The sequence below is a fragment of the Malurus melanocephalus genome, unplaced genomic scaffold (genome assembly GCF_030028575.1).
Source record: "Malurus melanocephalus ecotype Western Australia unplaced genomic scaffold, MMel_1.1 scaffold_1, whole genome shotgun sequence".
Lineage (NCBI taxonomy): Eukaryota > Metazoa > Chordata > Aves > Passeriformes > Maluridae > Malurus > Malurus melanocephalus.
In genome coordinates, this window is record NW_026623233.1 from 3,295,810 (window position 1) to 3,316,715 (window position 20,906).

Sequence of the window (20,906 nt, forward strand, 5' to 3'; positions counted from 1 at the left end):
TTTTTTTTTTTTTTTTCCTTTTTCCTGGGACGGAGAGGCACATCTCTGGCTAACGGGAGTGAACAAATAGGGATAAAGTGGGGAGAAATGTAATTGAAGTGGCGGGAGACCTGCGGGGCTTAAAATGAAATGCTGGGAGCAGTGCGGAGCTAGTGGTGCTAGAAGCATCGGGTGTCTGCCCGTCCTTTCTCCTCTTCTAGTTAGACGCGCACCTTTCCCTTTTCCTTTCCCCACCTGTTCTACACTACTCAGATATTAAACCGAGTCGACTTCATCCCAATGATGGAAACCCTTCCGAGCTGCAAGCCGTTCTCCCTCCCCAGTGCCCCTGCCCCTCTGGCAAAGGGCTGGCCAGCTCGGTGTGCCGGCAGCCCACTCGGCTCTCCGGGGTGGCACATCTCCCATCTCCGCGGCGCGCCGGGGACCGCGCCGCCCGCTCAGCCCGGGAAAAWGCTTTGGGTGGAGTAGCATTCGGGGCAAAGGTGTTGGCACAAAMGGCAGGTCTCAGAGGTATTTAAGGACTACCCGATTTTAAAATATTTTAAAAAAAGTATTAAAGGAGAGCTAAGTGTGTACGCTGTAAGAGCAGCAGGAAGTTGGTTGGGTGTCTGCAGCCAGGTTTGGGTTGAAGATACCGGGACTGCGACCCGAGGCGGGTGGAGAAGGGGCTGCCCTGCCCTGCCCTGCCCTGCCCTGCCCGCTGTCCCGCAGGGCTCGGCCGGGGGCGATGAAGCGCTTGATGTCAGCGTGGTCCGTGCATCACAGGATGGCCTGAAAGGAGGATGCCCATTAAAGTAGTTCATTATCCTACAGAGGGGTTAGTATTTTTTATTGCGTTGTCAAGCGGTTGTAACATACTTGTTTTACAGTTTCAGTGGCTAAAGAGGCAGTTTAGATCAAGCCAATTCATAGTGAAAGGCTTTTGTTTTTCTTTTTTGTGTGTTTTCTTGGCAAGATTTCCTTTTCAACGTAAAACTGCTGACAGAATGCACACTGCCAAACAATTGTGATTACATTTTAATTAGCTAGAGTGAAATAAGAAGGGAATTACTCAGTTAGGACTTGATAACTGGCTGGTTTTTTTTTATAATCAGTTGAAAATCTCAGAGTTTTAACCCCAAYCTGCTAAAGCACGTGGTAATTAATCTAAATTACTAGGGATTAAACTCCTGCTAGACATGAAACGACTGTAATGTTTGGAAGATAAAGTGCTCTGGTTTATAAAAGTTAAGCTCTCCATTGTCTTATAATGAGGGAAAGGAGGAGAGTATTAAAGTACATCCAGCATCCARTGTTTTCACAGGAGACTGATAAGACATAGTGGACTGTTGGATGTGTAGGTTTGGGCCAGATTATCCCATGTGGGCTAAAGGGTACGATGTTCCTTCCATTCCTTTCTCTTCTCCCTCCTACCATTCCTCTTCCCTTTTCATCTCAACTGGTAGCAATTTCTGGAGTTCTTTTCATTTCAGAGGTGCCCACTTATCTTGTAATCTGATTCAACCTTTGAAGCAAACTAAATGCTAGCTCTTCCCAGTCAGAGCAGGAAGGAACTGTAGTGTTTCCCAGTAAGGCAAGAATTGAAAGAAGACTGACCTGCTCATTCCTCAGCCCTGATTTAGATACAGCCTCAGTGGTGGCAGTTAGGGAGATGGCAGCTGGATGCTTTGCGAGAGATGACATCCCCAAAACTTCAGAGGGACTTCCTTTTGCATATATTATGCTACTAAAATCATATTACTAACAACTTTTAAAGAGAATGAAGTAGTATGAATGGGAATTCTGGGTAGAGTTCTATACCTTCTGGCTCTTGTGTGAATAGCAACTAGTATTTTTCCAACTTCCAAAATATTCACAAGAGATTTTAATTGATTTCTCTGCTCACATAGAATTTTCACCTATTTTTCTTCACTGTCCATATTTTTGAAAGGTTCAAGAGGTATTCTTTTTTTAAAAAAAGCTGTTTGCTAATTTACACTTGGAAAGTACTTCTAAACTTATTTTAAAGGTACACTGTCAGTAGAGAATTACTTGAACTGAAGCTTAGGTTAAATAATATACTTTTTTTTTTTTTTCCATGCAGACTATTGATATGGGCTGGAAGAAGAACTGGTCACCTAAATTGAAAATCTTTGATCCTCAGAATACTTGTTGCACAGGCACAGATGCCTGTTTTTTCCTCTAAGATCCCTGTGGCCAGGGGGCTTTTCCAGTTGTGGTAGCATTGGCAAGTTCCATGTAGAGGTTATACGAAAGAATATGTGAGGTCATTATGAGGGTAATGCCCCACATGGATCTTACACCCAAGGAAATATTTATGTTTTGTATCTATGGCCTATCTGTAGGCCATGAACTTTCACAGAGAGCTTTCTAGCACAAAATCCTTTAGTTCTAAGTAATCAAATAAAAAATGTAAGCTAAAGGATCGCAGTGGATTCTTCTTCTGTGTAACAACTTATTGATTACATACTCATCCACACTGGAGGATTATGTTTCATGTCTAAACGAAGGGACTTCAACATACCTCTTCTGTCTTACTGGAGTGTGTTCAATAGTGGGCTTTAGCTTGCTCTAAAATTTTGCAGATGGGAGAAAGTATTTTTATCCCAACTGTGTAAGTTAAGCCCCTGGACAGCACTGGATGAAGCATTTATTGACCTGCGACCAGAAGGAGTAAGGGCAAAGAGAACTCATCTCTCTAGCCTTATGTTCAGAGTACTTACTTTTAGCTATTTTGGGTGTTGAGACTGGGGTTTTACAATGACTGTTGCACAATGTGTGAGGGAGTAATTGGAGCAGTCACTGAACCTGTCCATCTCTTGGGTCAYTGCTTTGATAAAGCAGAGTAGAGTTCCTTGTGTTGGGCTTTTTTTTCTAACAAAATTCTTTCTAAAACACCTGAACAGGGGAGAATGGCAAAAGTGTTCTTCTAGTAAGCAAGAACATGACCATCAAATGGCCTATTAGGAGGAAAAGGTAAAGATTTGAACCTTACTGTCCTGTATCATAAACAGTGTTGTGTGCATTTGTCTGTTATCTAGAAGACCGTGCCTGAGTGTTAGTATGGTGCCCCTCTAAGATGGGAAGGATAATTCCTCCTCTGGTTTGGAATTAGAGGAATGACTCTAATTGGCTCCACAAGAAACACCATGTGAATCCTGTGTGGARAAAGGCATACTATTTTAGTGACAGAGATTGAAAAGTGATATTATTGGATAGATTCTTTCCCTCAACATTTTCCTATTAAGGTAGTTCCTATCTTGATGTTTTAGTTGATGTTCAGCAGGAAAGTACAAATTCTAAATTGATGTGTTCAAAGTTTATTTGTGAATCTAGTTTTGTAGTAACTTAGTTCAGTAGGTAAAACCCTCATGAAGCTGAGGTCAGCTACTGCACAAGTTTTTGTTTTCTTGAAAAGGGTATAGATATAAACAGGGATAACATATAGCTAGCTGGACAAGAGGTTTGAATACTCAGATTAGTTTCACTAGGGCTTTTCTGCATAACCTGCCTRATTTAGTGGAGTGAGAATAAATTCCTTGCTTTGCTGTCTCTGTGTAGCCTTTCCCATTTGTGATATTAGTTGTGGATGGACTCCTTTTGTTTTGGAGGAGCAGGCATGGCAGTGACCTTTAGTATTTTGTTTTCAAGTTGAGTGAAAAATCACTTTGGATTTTAATCTCTACTGCCAGCCATCTGAGCTGTGTTTTAAAACTGGCAAGATGAAAATTTTCTTTGTGAAAAAGAGCTTGAGCATCAGTGTAAAGGTACAGCATAAAAATGCTGTGGAGAGCAAACTGTTTACTTTGACCTGTGAACTTGTTGATCTTTTGTCTTAGTTGGCATCTGTTGCAGACCTCTCAAGTGTCTTCCTGCTTAATTTGTACAACTTGGTAATTTAGTTAAGACAGTGGAGCAGTCAGTCTTGTTTGCTGGGTCGAAAGCTAAGAGGGTGGTAGAACATTCCCTAAGAATTTGGGGTAGTTGGTCAATAAAATTGTTCTTATGGTGTGGAGTCACTGGAGAGGTCACAGCCACATGCTCACAGAGTGACAGTAGCTGARGCTGAACAGCACTTCCTGTCACCCTGTTCTAGTGTTTAACCATCCTGACAGYTAAAAAGGTGTTTTCTCAAGTTCAGATGAAGTTTCCCATCTTTGGATGGGAAGTTTCAAGTTTCAAGTTTGGCCATCTCCCCTTGTCCTGTTGCTGGGCACCTCTGAGAASAGTCTGGCTTCAGCTTCTTTACTCTGTCCTATCAGGTACTTAAAAACATTGATGAGAAACCCTTGAGGCTTTTCCACTCCAGGCTAAACACTCCCAGTTCTCTTCTTGAGTGAGAGATACTGCAATCCCTTTTCTGGACTCCCTGTGCTAAGTCCATGTCCCACCATGTAATGGAGTGCCCAGTACTGGACCCAGTGCTCCAGATGTGGAGGAGTGACTAGAACAGAGAAYGGGATTAGCTACATTTTAAAGATATAATGACTGCTAAATATTTTTATTCACTTCTAAGATGATTTTCATGATCTWAATTTTCTCATATGAGTTCATACATGGCCACTTCTGATTGTCAGTGCATTGAAACCAAAATGCTAATGCCAAGTCAGATCAAATTTTTTTCCATCCTTTTAGATATCAGCACATCTCACTATAGTTTTAAATTTTTTAAGGGGGTAATCTTCAGTAATGAATTGCATCTTAGAAAATCCATTTCTTTATTCTCCAGGGGGAAGTCCAGATATGTGGAGATGTATACATGTCTGGTGATTTCTGCTTGAGYAGACTCTTGAGAGATTGTTTAAATTCATTAAAATGGGCACTCTTTAGAAAGATGCATGCAACAATGTGAATGACCTTGGTCACATGAGGGTTCTGTGTTCATACCTAAGCTGACTTATTTGAGAAGAGGATGAATTATAGTTGAAAATTTTGATACAACATAGACATCCCTCTATGGTAAGCCAGTTTTGTGATATATGGAGGGAARTTAGAGGGAAATTTCCCCTTGTAAATGTGATTTAGTGTAAATCTAATAGTAATGTACTATGATTTAGTACTTAGGAATTAGTACTAAGCTAGATGAGCCAAGGGTAACTCAAAATTGTTTTTGAAAGTATGAAAAAATATTATTTTAAGCTAATAGAGCCATGTGCTGCATAATGTTTAGTAGCTGTAAAARGGAAGAGTAAGGCCTTAAAAGTTTGTTGTATTAAACAACTGAGAGCTATATGGTGGTAAAAGGTTGTTTTTACTGTTGTGGAAGGACTGTTGCCTGTCAGGACAACTGAAGTTTTTGAGGAAAAACAGGCAATTCTTTTAAGTAAGTAATAAAACGTTCTCAGATTTTATATCTGCAAGCAAATAGTGTGCAAGTGATTACCTCTAGATAAGCAACACCAGATTTCACCTAAAAGTCAGGAAGCTGGTTGTCTACGTGCCAGCACATCTGCCTTCAAATTGCCTGCAACTCTAGAGTGACTGCACCTGCAAAAATCTGCAGTGCATTCCGGCTGGGAAAGGGGTGGCCAGGCTGAAAGCCCAGGGTGCATGTGTCTCTCTGTGCTCTGCTGTAGAGAAGCAGGAAATCATGAAGAAACCATTTATTGTAACTGTCTCAAATAATTCTGAAACTGTAAATTGTTTTTCATTAAATAKTTTGAAAAGATATGTGCTATTTTTGTAATGAGATGTAATAGATATGCAATGTGTTATTCCCAAAATATTTCAATTCCAGTGGACAGACTGCCCAGACACTGAGTTTGCTTAGATCTCTTGGGACATGTTCACAACCTTTTCTAAATGTGAAGATGTGTGCCATCTGCTTTTGTTGCCATTTCAGTACTCATCTCCTTTCCAAAAATAGCCCTTGTGTTAAATAATTCTGACTTTCATMTGTCTTGTAAAGCACACTGCTGTAAATTTATTTCCACAGACAAATTTTAGCATTTGTCATTACTTYGTTTTCCTCAAAACTCATTAAAAGTCCCAATCATTCTCCTGTTTTTAGTGTTCATAAGGCATATGATCTGGATAATTATTCTGGCATTTGTTGTGCTCTTATCATTGAGATCTGCAGTCATGAACAAGAGGTGCACGGATCTATCAGAATCTTAGGTAAAAACTGTGAAGATGAAAGGTTTGTTTTKAGTAACAGTGGCTGAATCCAGTGAAAACAGCTGCACTGCTCACCGTGTTGTGGAATTGAGCCACACTTGGTTTTTGCTGTTGTAACCTGTCTGTAATGAACCCCCCTGATTTCAGTGGGAGTTATATTAACTTTCAGTGARCAGACTCAAATCTCTTTGGCCTCTGTGATTGCTTGTATAGTTGATACGAGTGCAGGGGTTTACACAGCCTGGTCATTGTTTTCTAGTAGTTTTGATTACTCAGACTTGGGACCTTAAAYTTGCTCATTGCTTTCCTAAATTAAAATACTTGTCTGCTCTCAAGTGTAAATTTAAATGCAAATCAAATGAAYAGTATGAAAATGTAAATGACTGGTGAACAACCATATTGAGCAATAAGAGTTGCCAGGATATTTTTCTCACATCTACTYGTGTATTAATATTACATATTAAGAAAAAAAAATTCTTTATGCTTGTGTTCATAAAATTAAAATAGCTATTAATTTGGTAAATGTGCTTGATACCAGGTGCAATAAATCCAACAGGAATGTTACTAATAGGTTTTGAGACAGACATTTTATGTATRGAAAATATTGCCAAAGAATAGTTTTACTGTCACAGTCATGTTGRTGAGGGGGAGGAGATGCTGGTTTGAAAAGCAGTAGAAAACTTCCAAAAGAAAAAGTCAATTCTAAAATATAAATCCTTTTTCCATTGGAAGATACAGCCACTAAATACAGAGCAAAAGGTTTTTTAGATAAGCAGTGTTCATATTAGAAATGATATTAAAGCTTTATGTGTTGTCTGAATATGGGTTGTCTCTGTGATTAACTAGTGCTCTGAGATTTATKTAAACATGTTTTTAAACATGTTTGATTTAGTGAGTGTTGTATAAGAAAAAAAAGCCCAATACATTACGTTTGTGAGACAGCTTGAAAAGCAGACTGATTTTCCAGATGCTCATAATTTGTCATTTTGCAAAGAGCAGCTTCTTAAGACCGAGTGCTGAATATGTGTGTCTACAAATAGAGATTGTTATTGACAAGCTGGCCTACACCTCCACTGGCCATKCTCTGTGGATTTTTGCTCTCTGATTAGCTGGATTTGACTACATACCCAACTTTTGTAAACAGAAAAAGAAAACATTGTAATTTACTATCAATATTTTTGAGGATTGAAAATAGGATCAGTGATTGAGTATCAGGAACATCCTACAGAAGACAGACACATCTGTATTGATATTTAGTACCTGATGCCTTGCGAATGTAAACCTCACACTAAAAAAGCCCTTGCCTAGGAGTTTACACCAAGAATCTTCATTTTWTTTATCTTTCCCACAGCTGAGCCTTATATTTCAAAAACCTTTGAAGTCCATGAAAAGCCTTCTGTTGATTTCAGCTGGATCAGGTCCATATATGAACACTAAGTCCATGCAGCCTTTATCAACAAAGTAGAGTGCTGGGAACTTGGTGTCCCAACTCCACTTGTATCCGTCTTTCAGTCTTTTAATGACCAAGGGGTCACAGGACACAAAGATGGARAACTGGGGGTGTTGAAAGGTAAGTGGACCCTTTAGACTTGAAAGTAGAGSGCTGTTTCTTTTATCTCTGATTAGACAGAATCACACATTCATTTCCATCCACTGAAAAGAATATCAGATATTTCCAGATGTGGGCAACAACCCCAGTCCAAAGTTTTAATCAAATTTCTTTTGTCTTCCGTGAACCATATTTTCACCAATGTGTCTGTAGAATGTCAAAGAGATGTGACATGAAAATTACATAAATATKTAAGGCAGTAAAATACATTTTTACCAGAATACTCCAGCCATGAGATTTATTGCATCTTTAAGGTTGGTACATGTTTAACTCTGTTTTTCCTTTGTCTGCATGTTCCATTACACTCCTTTAAAAAAGAGGAAACTTGTCTCAAGCTTGCAAAGGACATAACTCCCATGGTCAGCAGCTGAGATTCCTGAGGAGGGCATGTCCCTGGAACTTGTAGGAGAAGAAAGAGGCAAGAAAAGAGAGGGTCTCTGAAGGGGGAAAGGTGCACCTAGGTGAACTCCAGCAGGCTCACAATACTGGAAGGAGAAATTATGTGGGAGTAGACAGCACTGTAAAATTTTCTGTGATTAATTGAAATGAAGGCATTATGGAAACAGAGAACAGATGTAATGGGTGTGCAGGAAGAGTTGTTTGTAGATGTTTCTTGTGAATATTTTTTATTTCTGTTCTTTCTCAGCTGCTTGAAGTTTTACTTGGCTTAAATAGGTGATTTTTTCTTGTTTCTAACATAGCAAAAATGTTCTGAAACCCCTTTTGTCTTCATTGAAAAGGTCAGTTACTGGAAAAGCCTCWAAGAAAATTCACAACAAAGTTCTAGCTGACATTATCTTTCAAGTGAGAACTTWGACAAACTCCTGCCACTGTAACTCCTCAAGTGGTCACAGCTGAAATTGCAAACCTGGCCAAGGTTTGGAAGCCTGGTATTTCTGCCTGTGAGGGCGGCAATCCAGCTGTCATGGATCCTGTAGTAAGATAATATGAGGGAAATGGGATTGCTTCAGAAATTGTGGCTGATGGTGAAGATTGGATGAGAATAATGTACTTGTTTAGTCTAGTGCAAACATAGTTCAGCCTTCTTAGCCATTCTTACGAGAATTTACAAGCATAGTTCTGTTTTTGTTTTGTTTTTTTTTTTTTAATGGATTACTCTTTAGGGAAGTTATCTTCACGTAATTTATATCTAAAAGAAAAAAGAAAAGCAATCACAGTTCATGTACATAATGTGATTTCTCATCTAGTGATTTAGGCCACAAGCATAGGGCAATACATCATTTGTATTTAACTGATCACACTTTTTAACTGCTAAAGACTGGAACATTCCAGTCAGGCCTCAGGGTGTTTTTTGGACCTAGACACTACAAATTCATTTTTTTTAACTTTCAGTGCTGTAAGACGTTGGGTTTCCTTTGAATTTAGCACATCGCTGAACAGATATGTGAAGCAACAAAAAGTGAGGAAGGGGTAATAACAATGTATTRTGTCAATGTTGATGTCCTAATACAGTGACAATTTGTCATTTTTCCCCTCGGAATTTGTATCCCTCTATAGAAACTATTTCAACAGTGTGGTGCTTTTTTCCCCCTCTTTGGATTAGGTGATGGTTGTAGCTCCTGTGACCACGATGAAATCATGTTACTGTGCAACTACAACTAGGCAATAATGAATTGCACCATTATCTGCCCCCATTTTTCTTAGTTAGAAAGAGTATATGAAATGTTGACATTTAATTTTGTATCTAACAATTTTGGGAAGGGAACTGGARCTAAAAGAGCTTGAGGCTTTCTTCTGTTTTGAGATTTCTTTCTATGCAACTGTGAACTGAGATCAAGAATTAGCCAAACATTGGTCAGTCTGGATATGCTGTAGGTGGAAGAAACATTTGGGATTAGACAAACTGACACAAAGAAGTAAAAATAATCCAATTAATGAAGAGTATGTCACKTGGTATAGTACTTAGTAGCAGCTATGGGACATGTTTGTCAGAATAAATAAGGAAAGAACAAGTAGATTTTTTGCAGCTAGGAGCTTATTGCTGGACTTTTTTCTTTGAGTTAAAAAGTTGAATAAACAATGTGAAAGACAGTAGGCTTTTGCTAAATTTCATGGGTTTTCTATCCAGTGGATTCTCACTGACCAAGTGGAGTAGGAATGCACACATGCTGCACATGCAGCATATGAGTTCATCTTGTAAAAGATTTAGTTTATTCATAGAATCACGTGTGTGTTTGAGCACTGGACAGCACTGAAGCTGAAATATTCAGTGACAATAAATGTGCAACAGCAAACAACAATTATTTCAAGTCTCATTCCGGTGTTCAAAACTGTYCTTTTCTTGAGGAGAAAAAAAAATAGAGCAGGAATATGAACTAAACTTGAAATTTAAACTTAACCTCAGCTGTTTTCCAAATTGTAGAGAAGAATGAACATTTACAGCTTCCTAAAGGATATGCTGACTGCGTTTGTTTTGGAATACAAAACATGACACTGTTAGTTTTAAAGACTGAAGAGCTTTACAACATATTGTGGTGTAAGCCCACAGTGTTTTCTTTAGCTGGAGATCTTTCAGGCTTCTGACTGATACTTATTGATTCTTTCATTTGTGTAATTAATAGTTCAAGACAGGATTTTTCTGGAGCTTCCATTTCTGGCCTGAGTCTTACATCCCTACTTGATAATAATTATCCAGTGGTTTCAATGGAAACAAGCTTAGACCAGTGAAAATACAGTGGAAATATCTGTTTAGAGTTTATAGAKTCAAACCAAGAAAGTTCTCAGTATGCTATTTAAAGATTACTAACTTGAACTTGTTAAATACCATCTTCTTGTATCATGGATCTTTCTTTACAATTCAGAGTAAAACTGAATTGCTAGATGTAAAGCATCTTTAAATATTTTTAGGAGAGAATATTTTATTTGACAAAGGAAGGTAGAAGCGATTATTGATGTAACCAGAGCTAAGTACCAATAAAGACAGTAGACAAATATTTTTTTAAAAGATGAAATATTGCCCAGTCACTGGTTGTTACTCCATGGATCTAGGTGCTCTCGGGGATTCCAAAGTATCCCTGTAAGTTTCATCAACAAATGTGGCTTATTCTCTTAATAAAAGGAGCAGATGTGAAATTTTTATGCCTTTGAGATGCTTGGTCATACCTGGTAGATCCATCTGGTATAGATCGAGCCTCAGTTAAGTTGTTCTCACCCATGAACTTCCCACTGAGAAAGTAAATCGAGCAGAGCTCCTCAGTCCARTGAAAAGAAACTTGAATATTATCAATCTACTTGTAGTACCAGAACCCCTTTGACTGGCTTTCTTTCTTAATTGATTTACACAGGTGAGAAGGCTAGTAAAATAGAAGGAAACTTTATAGTTGGGACAGAATTCCTGGAGCATATCACCAGCATCAGAGACTTTCCAAAGATGGAGCAACTTAAATGTTTGTCAGTTCTGGAAAAAAAAAAAAAAAAAGATGATTTAAGAAAGAGAAACAAAATCCTAATATAAAATGCCTGCTGATAGTACAAGTTATTGGACAACTGCAGTTGTCCACATTTTATGAGCTTAAGGATATATATTACAATGGTTTTCTTTTGTGGCTGTTGATTTAGATTAAAGATATAAAAACAAATTCTAAGCTTCAGAACCAGTGTGATCCTTGCAGTGGAATTCTGTGAAATTCCATATCCAATTGTTTACATTAACTGGAGGCTTKAAAATGCTGTGGCTAGGGTAGGGACTTAGGCTGTGCTTTGACATCTCTCATGTTACAGTCCTTTCAATGTCTTCAATGCAAATTAACCTGATTTAATTTTTAACTCTTTCACCTGGTGCCAGAAAGGTCTGAAGCATGATGGACCTGTCAGCAAATGATTGTTCTGCATAACATCTATATCTCTGGTAACCAGATGTGTTAATGACAAATGCTTCAATCCTGCCTTGAAGAGAGATTTATTTTCCTTTCATTGTATGTCTTCATTAGCTAGTTACGAGACTGTGTTCTAAAAACCTGGCATATGAAGTGCTTTCAAGTTTGTGGGAAATGTTATGTCAGTGTGATGAAGCAACTTAAATCTTTCACTGAAGATTGTCACTGTAGAAAGATCATGTTAATGTCCCTATGTCTTGAATTGTATGAGTAGTTTTAGTATATTGTTCTCAACAGAAGTTAATGTTGATTTGTTCTCTCTCTCATCTGTCCTTTCACAGCCTTAGGTTGCTTGCAGGGTGGTCCAGAACACTGGACTGCAGCAATTGTCCATGAAATATACATTTCACGTAGCATACATTTCTTAAACTGGAAAAAAGCTCCTGGGAAAACTGGAAGAAGCTATTGTAACTTGCATTAAAAAGCAGGTTSTCTAAGGAATAGACTGTCAGTGTTGCAGGGCCAAAGAGTCCCAGCTAGGATCAGGTTAGCAGGTGTGTCAAATTTCAAGTGGAAGGGTAAGACTCACCTTCCATGTGCTCCTTCACTTGATGCCTGTTTTTCATCTGTCATCAACATAATGTCATTGCAGCTTCTGCTGTTGTGGGAGCTATTACCATTCCTTAAAATAGGATAGGAATGAAAATGTGGGCTGCACACAAGCACCAGCATGGTTTGCAGGTCTGGGAGCTGGGCAAAGACAGCAGCACTGACTGGTCTGGAGAAGGGCGTTGTGATTTCCTTGGCTTGCATGATCCAGTTAGGAGAAGGACATTCTCCTGATGTGAGGTGCTGTGATTCTCCAGTGTTGCAATGTGTGGTATCTGAGCTGATGCAGCTGGCATCCACTGGGCTTTATGACAGGGTTCATTTGGCAGCCCTGGGTGTGCAGAAGGGAGACCTGGCTTGGGAAGGGACAGGCCAAGGACCAAAACAATAGGAGCAATGGAAAGAAACATTAACCCGCTTGATACGATTTTTGTTGGGTTGTGTTTTAGAGAAGAAACAATAAATTTGTGGGCTTATTAAACTGCACCCATTACATCTTTCCTGTCTCTCTGCAGCATCTACAATAAAGGCAGATGTATGGAAAGATTAATAATTAAAATATGTCTGGAAAAGAAGACTTCTTTCTGAAATGTGCTTTAACTGTTGTTGTAAAAGACATTTTTGGGTTGTTTTTTTTTTTTTGTTTATGGCTTCTAAGAATATTGTGTTGGTTTTTGCTCAGGTTGCAGATAGGCTGTTCTGTTTGAGTCCAAGGGTCATTTTTATTTGAAAAGTTCTCTCCTGAATGGCCACAGAACTCTTTTGCAAATGTTTCTAGGAAATCCCAGATCTGATGAGGTGTACTTCACTCACTGAGCCAGGTCTTCTGTGGAAAATGGAAAAAGAGATTGCCAAAGATTGTTTACACAACTGTTAGAATTCCAAGGACTGCATTATTTTTTACACTTTTTACTTTTGAGAGCTTTAGTATGCACTTCAATAATTCCTCCAAAACATAATTTTTGTATAAAAATATTATAAATATTAATAGGTCTCTGGAGATGCCAATGAGTAATTGTGGTCAAATTTTAGACTGCGTATTTCATCTGTAGGTTTGTTATTTGTGCTAGGTTTTAATGCTGAGATTATACTTTACTACATGCTTTAAAATGTTAAAAGAACTCTGGATAGTGAAGCATGGTATTCATATTGGYAAGGATGTTTATTGAGCTTATTACTTTCAAAGAGGAAAAATTTTATCATAATACRTCAAGACAATTGGAATAAGGAGATACTTGTCACAAATATTTTCTCTTGAGAAAGGTGCTGCATGGAATTTATATTTTCATTTATTYATTTTTCTTTAMAAGGGAAATGAAAATASATGTATCCATCAGCTTGTGGTGGAYATGGCTGCTACTGTGGCTTGAAATACTTAGTACCTTATAACCTTATCATAGCAATAACATGTGCCAAAGAGAAAGGAAATGCATTCCTAAATTTCTCATGTGAATTTCAGGCAGTGATATTGGAAATAAATAGTATGTTAAGCCCAAGTGTGAGCATAAAATTTGATGGTGCCTGATCCTGAGTCACAGTTACATTGCTACTAGAGAGCTGCTAAGTTTGAAGGACAGGTGTGTATCCATACTCTTGCCAAAGTTACAAGTATAATATATAATGATATCCCTCTCACACCTGCCAGAACAGAATGGGAGAAAATACAGTAAAACATCACATGGCCAGTATGCAGTATAGTACAATGCATTTAGCAGGTTTTGTAATCAGAAATTACTCCATGACAATGCAACATGCATGGAATATCCCGTGTTTGTGTAGTTTATGGTTAGACTATTTATAATGAATGTTTTAGGTGATATAAAAATGTGTGGTTGGTATTCTTTTTGGGTGTCTTTTTGGGTGTGTTGTTAGTTTCTTAAGGATATGAGACAGCAGAACCTTAAGCATTTTGCAATGGCCTTGAAAATGTGGCCTTTGAGGRAAATTTARTGTAATAGGAAACWCTGAATYACTACTTTTGTGAGTTTGGGAGATGGTGGAAATGACTGAGGTGCATCTACACGATAGATGTGTATTATTTTAATATGGATCAGAGTTTGCTTTAGAAGTCTCTAAAGTATCATGATCACCTTTTTTTTCACTTCATGGAGCAGTCTGAGAGTTCATGCAATGGACATTTGGATCAGCATAACTGGGAGAAATGATCCAGGGGGACCTAATGTGCTTTTGCAACTAATGGGCATTGCATCCCATCTAGTCTGCGTCCAGACTAGAATTGGTTGAAAKAAAAGGGAAAGGGGAAGTTGGAATTTCTGAAACATTGAATACTACAGTATTTTGTGATCTAGTTGTGGGTTTTTTTTTCAAATATACTAAAATAGGTCATGTATGTCTACATTTATATTGTATTTTGCATAAGTAAGCATTATATTTTTAGAATGAATTYTGTTCTTTCTGGTGTTAATTTCCCAAGGCTACGCTTCTGTCAAATCCTTGAGCCATCCTATACTTTCATTGTCTCATTATTTCATAAGTATAGCAAATCTACTTTATAACATGACAGAAAAGGTGCATTAGCATTTTGAAAGGGTGGGGATTTTGAAATAGCTTGTCAACTACTTGTTTGTAAGCTCTATCTTTTGCTTCCCATATTAATGCTATTAAATTGGTTCCTGTTCACTTCAATGGATTACTTAATCCCAAAAAATGTGTTCAGAATTTGGCCCAAATATATTTTATTKTGAGATTCAGGGCATAACTTTAATACCTTCAAGTTGGTGTTKGTGTGTTTAATTGCTCCTATTGCMCAGRGAAGTGGAGTTTATTTCATCTGGATTCTTTTATAGAGTGGTAAAAACTTCTGCTAAATAGAATAAGACYTCAGTTGAGATCAGTCTTAGAAGTGGTAAGAGTGAAGTCTGTGAAACCACAAGAAGGCAGTCATAACTCACAAGTGTGGTGGAGACACAAGGATTCCTGTGGCTCATTTGTTTTTACAGCTTGTGTTTATCTAATAGTTTTTCTGTGCATTTGAGAAGCCAGTGCTCTAAAAAGAGGAAAGGTGTCCCATCCTTAGAGATGAAAATTCAATCCAAGCAATACATAGTCTATTTTCAAAACTACTGGTCTTTTGCTGTTTCATCAGTAATGGCCTTTGGGTTTTGATGACTGTCTTTCTGGGAACCTACTAATGATGACAGCCACAGAACAAAKACTCATGATTTAGGTGATGGTTGCTGATTTTACCTAATTTCTTTTTTAATTACTCTGGTCTTAGGTTTTGAGGTTATTTTTTTTTGTGTTTCTGGTGCGTATGAAGTTGTGGCTTTTAATATTTTGGTCTGAAATAGCAATGAAGGTTGAAGATGACTTTGCATGAACCGTTTAGGAAATACCAATACAAGGTTTAGGTCAATATAGTTCTGTTTGTAGCCATTCATCTACAAGAAGACCCACCATATCATTGTGATAGGAGCTGGCACATTACAGATGATGGCAGCGGCAGCATAAATCCAAAAGAAGACCCGACTAAGAGTTTCTAAAAATTATTTGTGATATCCATTTTCTGGTGTTAAATCCAGATGTTTAAAATTAGATGGCAATGTGAGTCACAGACCCATAATAGTTTAATTTTGGTTTATATTTGCAGACTGCAGTTGTGTCAGAGAATGAATTRTTAGGCTGATCAGTTTTGTAAGTATTTCTTATGTTCAGTCATCTCTTTAACTTAATTAYTTTGGGTTAACCATTAACCAGCATTGACTTTTCTACAGTTTAAACWTCTGTGGTATAGAAAATAAAGACTTCCTCTAAGGGGGATGTACATTTGATTCAGATSTGAGGAATCACAGTGACTAGTTACAGTAACAGAATAACTTCAGGTGCTTCTTCCAAAACGTGTTCTTGCCTTCAACTTATTTTTCAGGACACTTTTGCTTATTGTGCTTTATTTTTTTGATTTTTTTTTTTGGCTATGAGATGGCAGAGGAAATATAAATTTATCTGATAGCAACATATTAAACAGTGTGACTAATATGCACTAAGTTTGTTCTCTTACCCTTTCTCACATTAGCGTTCTATGCAGTATTTTTTTTTTTTTTTCATTTTTCTTTTGTTCTGGTAAGTTTTATATGTCTTTCTGTTTTGTCCTTTTTGGTTTGTGATCTTTATTTTAATTTTGGTGCTGAAATTTTTCTTTGTGCCTTTCTAACTAGAATAAAGTTGAAGGACATTACTTATACATCAGGAATAAATGAAGATGTTATTATGGACTTTAAAGCACAGACTTCAGCTGTCAGTSTCAGTGTGGGCTGGCTCACAGGACATGGAAAGCCAGAGGCTGAGGGTGACCTCATTGCAGACTGTGGCCTCTCCAAGGGTGGGCAGAGCTGGGTACTGGTGACAGGATCCTCAACAGCCTCAGGTGTGGCAAGAGATGAGCCAGGGTCAGGGAACACCAGGGGCAGCTGTGGGATGAGCAGGTTCATGGTGTGCYGGGAGAACTGGCTGAAGGTCAGGGCTTGAGGGGTTGTGGTGAATGGGGTCACATCTGGCTGGTGTCTGGTCACCACTGGTGTTCCTCGGGGTTCAGTTCCAGAGCCAGCTCAGTTCCGTACATTTGTCAGTRCTCTGGAGGAAGCAGYTGAATGCACCATTAGCAAGTTTGCTCTTGGTACCAAACTGAGARGTGCTGTTGACTCTTGAGGGATAAGAAGCCTTGCATAGGGATCTAGATAGGTTAGAGAATTGGGCAATATTTAATGGGATGAAATATAACAAGTAAAAAATGTTGGATTCTGCATAATGCTGGGCACAAGTATAAAYTGGCRCAGGAGCAGCTGGAGAGCAGCCCTGCAGAAAAGGATCTGGGGTGATGGTCAGCATCAGGCTGAACAGGGAACAGCAGGGTGCAAAGGCAGCTGAGAGAGCAAATCACATCCTGGAGKGGGTCAAACAYAGCCCCACCAGCTRCTSAAAATGGGGGTTATCCCTCTGTATTCAGCRTTGCTGTGGCCTCACAGTGCTSTGGGCAGTTCTGGACACCACAAGTTAATAAAGATGTAAAAGTCCTTGAATGCATCCAGAGGAGGGTTTGTGGCCAACAAAGCTGGTGACAGGGCTGGAAGRCTTGTCCTGAGAGGGGCAGCTGAGGACTTTGGGCTAATTTGGAGAGARGAAGGCTGAGGAGTGACCTCATTGCTCTCTGCAYGAGAAGGGGAAGYGGAGAGGAAGGTGCTGATCTCTTCTTCCTGGAATCCACTGACGGGACAGATGGGAATGGCTCAAAGCTACACAACAACATTCAATTTCCTGTTCGTTGATGCTTACTTTTTTCAGTTTCATTCTTTATTAGAATCATTCTAAGTCAATAGAAATCCCTTACTAAGGWATGATTTCCTTGAAATATAGTGCACAATGAAATCGGAAACTATATAAAGAGCAAAATGTACTAATTTCAGTTGTTTGTATTTCCTTCCTTTCTTTCCCGAATTGAAGCCAAGGAACCAGAATATTCCTGGTATTTTGTTGTATTTGTGGGTGGTTTCATCTCATACTGTCCTTCTGAACTGGCTTCTCCAGTGGATGGTCTTCAGATGTGACATACATTGAGCAAGCATGTAGTCGCAACAATGCTAAGAATATGTTTGTGTCACTTGTCCTTGAAAGAGCCAATTTCTTTTTTCTGAGGTGGAGCTCAGAACTTTATAACCTTGYTCTTTCACCATCTCTATCTTCAGTGTTTCTCCTGTTCATTTCTACAGAGTGGTTAGAKTTCACTGGCCAGGTTTTGGTCTTCACTCTAACCTGTTGCCAGGAGTCACCTCAAAGTGCATTGGGGCTTAAATTTGCTTTTCCTGTCTTATTTTCAAAGAAAAAAAATGAATCCCAGTTATTTATATGCAAAAGGACAACTAAATATCAGAGCCCAGGAGAGGTGGTACTGTGGCTCCTCTGCCCATACCTTTATGAAAAGTYTGTGTTTAATCTTGACAGAAAGGCTTTGAGAAATAAATTTTTATTTGGCATTTCCTGTCTGTTTGGTTTGATRTCTCTCCCCATTAAGTGTGCAGACKTCTCTGAAATTCATTCCTAAGTGTATACTCTTGTATTTGGGAGCTGTAAAGCCTAGTTTGAATTTGTTGATTCCATTTTGCATCTTAATTCCACGTTTCAGAGTCGGGCCTGGGGACACACAGCACTGCCATAGATAAGTCCCTGTATTAATTTGTGTTACAGGGAACATGCAGTCAGGAAATGTGTGTCAAACACAGAGTACACATTACTGTTTCAATTTCATGCTGTTGAGATTTTTTGAAAGGTTAAGGAAAATGTATATTGGGAGCCTGTCTTTTAAAATTCATCATTGCAGCAGTCATTGATTTGTCTACTCAAATGTTCTGCTTTACTTCAGTGGGTACTGTTATTTGAAAGGTTTATTTTTATGCTTTTTTTGTCATTTTGAAAGAAATGGTGAGGTCGTCAGGGGAGGCCACTTCTGAGAGAGACACTGGTTTCACACAAATGTGGATTGAATATTGGGCACGGAAGAAGAGACTTCCAAAACTTATAATAAATATACAGCTACTGTSATAGCAGATTAAGTGACTAGTTAATTTTCATAGCTCATCTCTGGCATTTCAAAAGAAGGGTTGTATYTCTTAACATAATTATGGACAGAGATGCAAATTAAGTAATTTTATACTGCRTTTTTTTGCCATTACTCCAATTAAAGACCAGTTCATACTTGCTTGTCAATGTTATTAGCTTTTTCCCCCATAGGACCAACTGTGGATAGAAGATTGATTTTTCTTGCTTCTCTAGATCTATTTTTTCCGTACAGGAGATGCTGCACAGCGTTTCATTTTTCAAGGCACGGAACACAGATGTTTGGCTTAACTGTTTAGGACCAAGGACATTTGCGGTTTAGCAGAGGAAAGCAATTGTGCACATATATTTGCTGAAATGAGGCCTAGGAAATCTAATTGGATATGTTAATTTAACAGTGTCATTGAAAATACTTGTGTCATATATTTTCTTAAAAAAAAAATTAGTGATAAGTCTTGTAATGTTTATCTATTATTTTGTTCTAGGTTTTTTTTTGAATTTGTAAGAACTTATCCTTATACATGTCAAACAACCGTGGTCTTTGAAAGTCTGAAGTTTCCTTCTTGGTGGAKTGAAAGTGTGTGGGGCTCAGGTGGTGACCTGGGTTCCTCTGATCTATCTTGTATATGCTGCTGGAAATTGCTTTAGTCTCCTCTACCTATCTTTTATAAAATGTGCCAGGTCTGGGAAGATGGGATACTTGGAGTTTGTCCTCTTGAGTGCAGTTTGCTCTCTTCACTCTGCAGATTAAGATTCTTCAAGGCTGCCCTGAAGATACGCTGTGCAAAGCTTGTAGAGGGGCAGGAACAGCGGTGTTCAACTCCTTTTGAGGCGTTTTCTGTGCTGCAGATTAGAGCCACCCATAAAGACAAAGTCAAAACTCACTGGCCTAACCCGTGTCAGGATTGGGTTTGAMGAAAAGCAGACGTGAGGGAACCGAGAGTGGAATGTGGGAGCATGTGAAATGCAACAGATAAAACACAGATTTTTGATAGTTTGAGATTATTGTTTCAGCCAGGTATGCCGGCATGAGCAACAGTCCCAGCTGGGTGCTTGTGGTTAACCATGTGTTAGGATTTAGAGTGGAGAAGAGCCTTCATTTAACCTTGTGCTTCATCWGATACCTTGCTGTTCAAAAGAAGCCCGTAAAATTTGCTTTTCCTAGTACAATGAAAGATCATTCACATCATGTTAGTTTGTATGAGGTTGAAGTTGCTAARCAATAATTTTACATTTTGATGGACTTCCTTTTTAACTCAAGTGTTAGTAGCTTTCAGTAGAGAAATGAAAACAGTTGTAGACATTGGAATTATCAGGTAAGGGGGCCACACATCTGGGCATTTATGGCTTTATTGTCTCAAGTAACAGATAAAATTTAAAAGCAGAGGTGCTTTTTCTAGTTCAGTGGAAAGTAGCAGCAAACAAAGTGGTGAGCTGCTACTAATCTGTTATTGCAATCAGCTACTTCTGTCACATTTTATAYGAAGAAGAAAGGAGGATAAATTGAAAGTAGCACATAAAATATTGTTTTAACATTGCTGCTGGCTAGATTTGTAAATGGAAATAATAAATCTTCATATAGCATTGAGAGTAATAGTAAAGAATTCCCACTAGCTTATGTTATTTACAGTTGCTCTAAAGTTTTATTTCTTTTATTTATATCTGTCTTTTCAAAGGGGTTGGACCTGACATGGTGCTCTTAGTTAGCTAATCTTATGCTAGCAAATCTCAGTTTTAGTTAAATTTTAAAGTAATGACAGATCAGAATGGTATTATAAAATAATATGATTTCATTGTAATCTGATAGAAGAGAAATGTTTTGTAAAATATTGGAATTAAATTGTATGAACTGATTTTTAAAAAAATGATCCTAAATAATTGCAAATAAGTGGAAAGGAACGAAAAGGAGTGGATATGTCTATCATCCCCAGAGCTTCTTTGGTAATACAGAAGTAGAACTTTCTAGCATTACAGCTCGTATGAAAAAAACCCACATATATAAATTTTTTTGATTTTCAGAATAAGAGTTGTCCTGTGAATAAACAGTTCTCTGTTTCTGACTGGAAATGATTGAAGTCACATACTTAGAGAATGACTGAAGTTGGAAGGGATCTTTGAAGGTCATCTAGAACTCCCTGCCCTGGGATCTTTCATGAGAYCATGTTGAT

General features: G+C 38.3%; 1 protein-coding gene across 1 annotated transcript in view; it reads left to right on the top strand.

Annotated features, from left to right (window-relative positions):
* Positions 1 to 20,906, top strand: part of ANOS1 (anosmin 1) — a 120,973-nt gene that overhangs the window by 919 nt on the left and 99,148 nt on the right. The gene's annotated exons all lie outside the window — the stretch shown is intronic.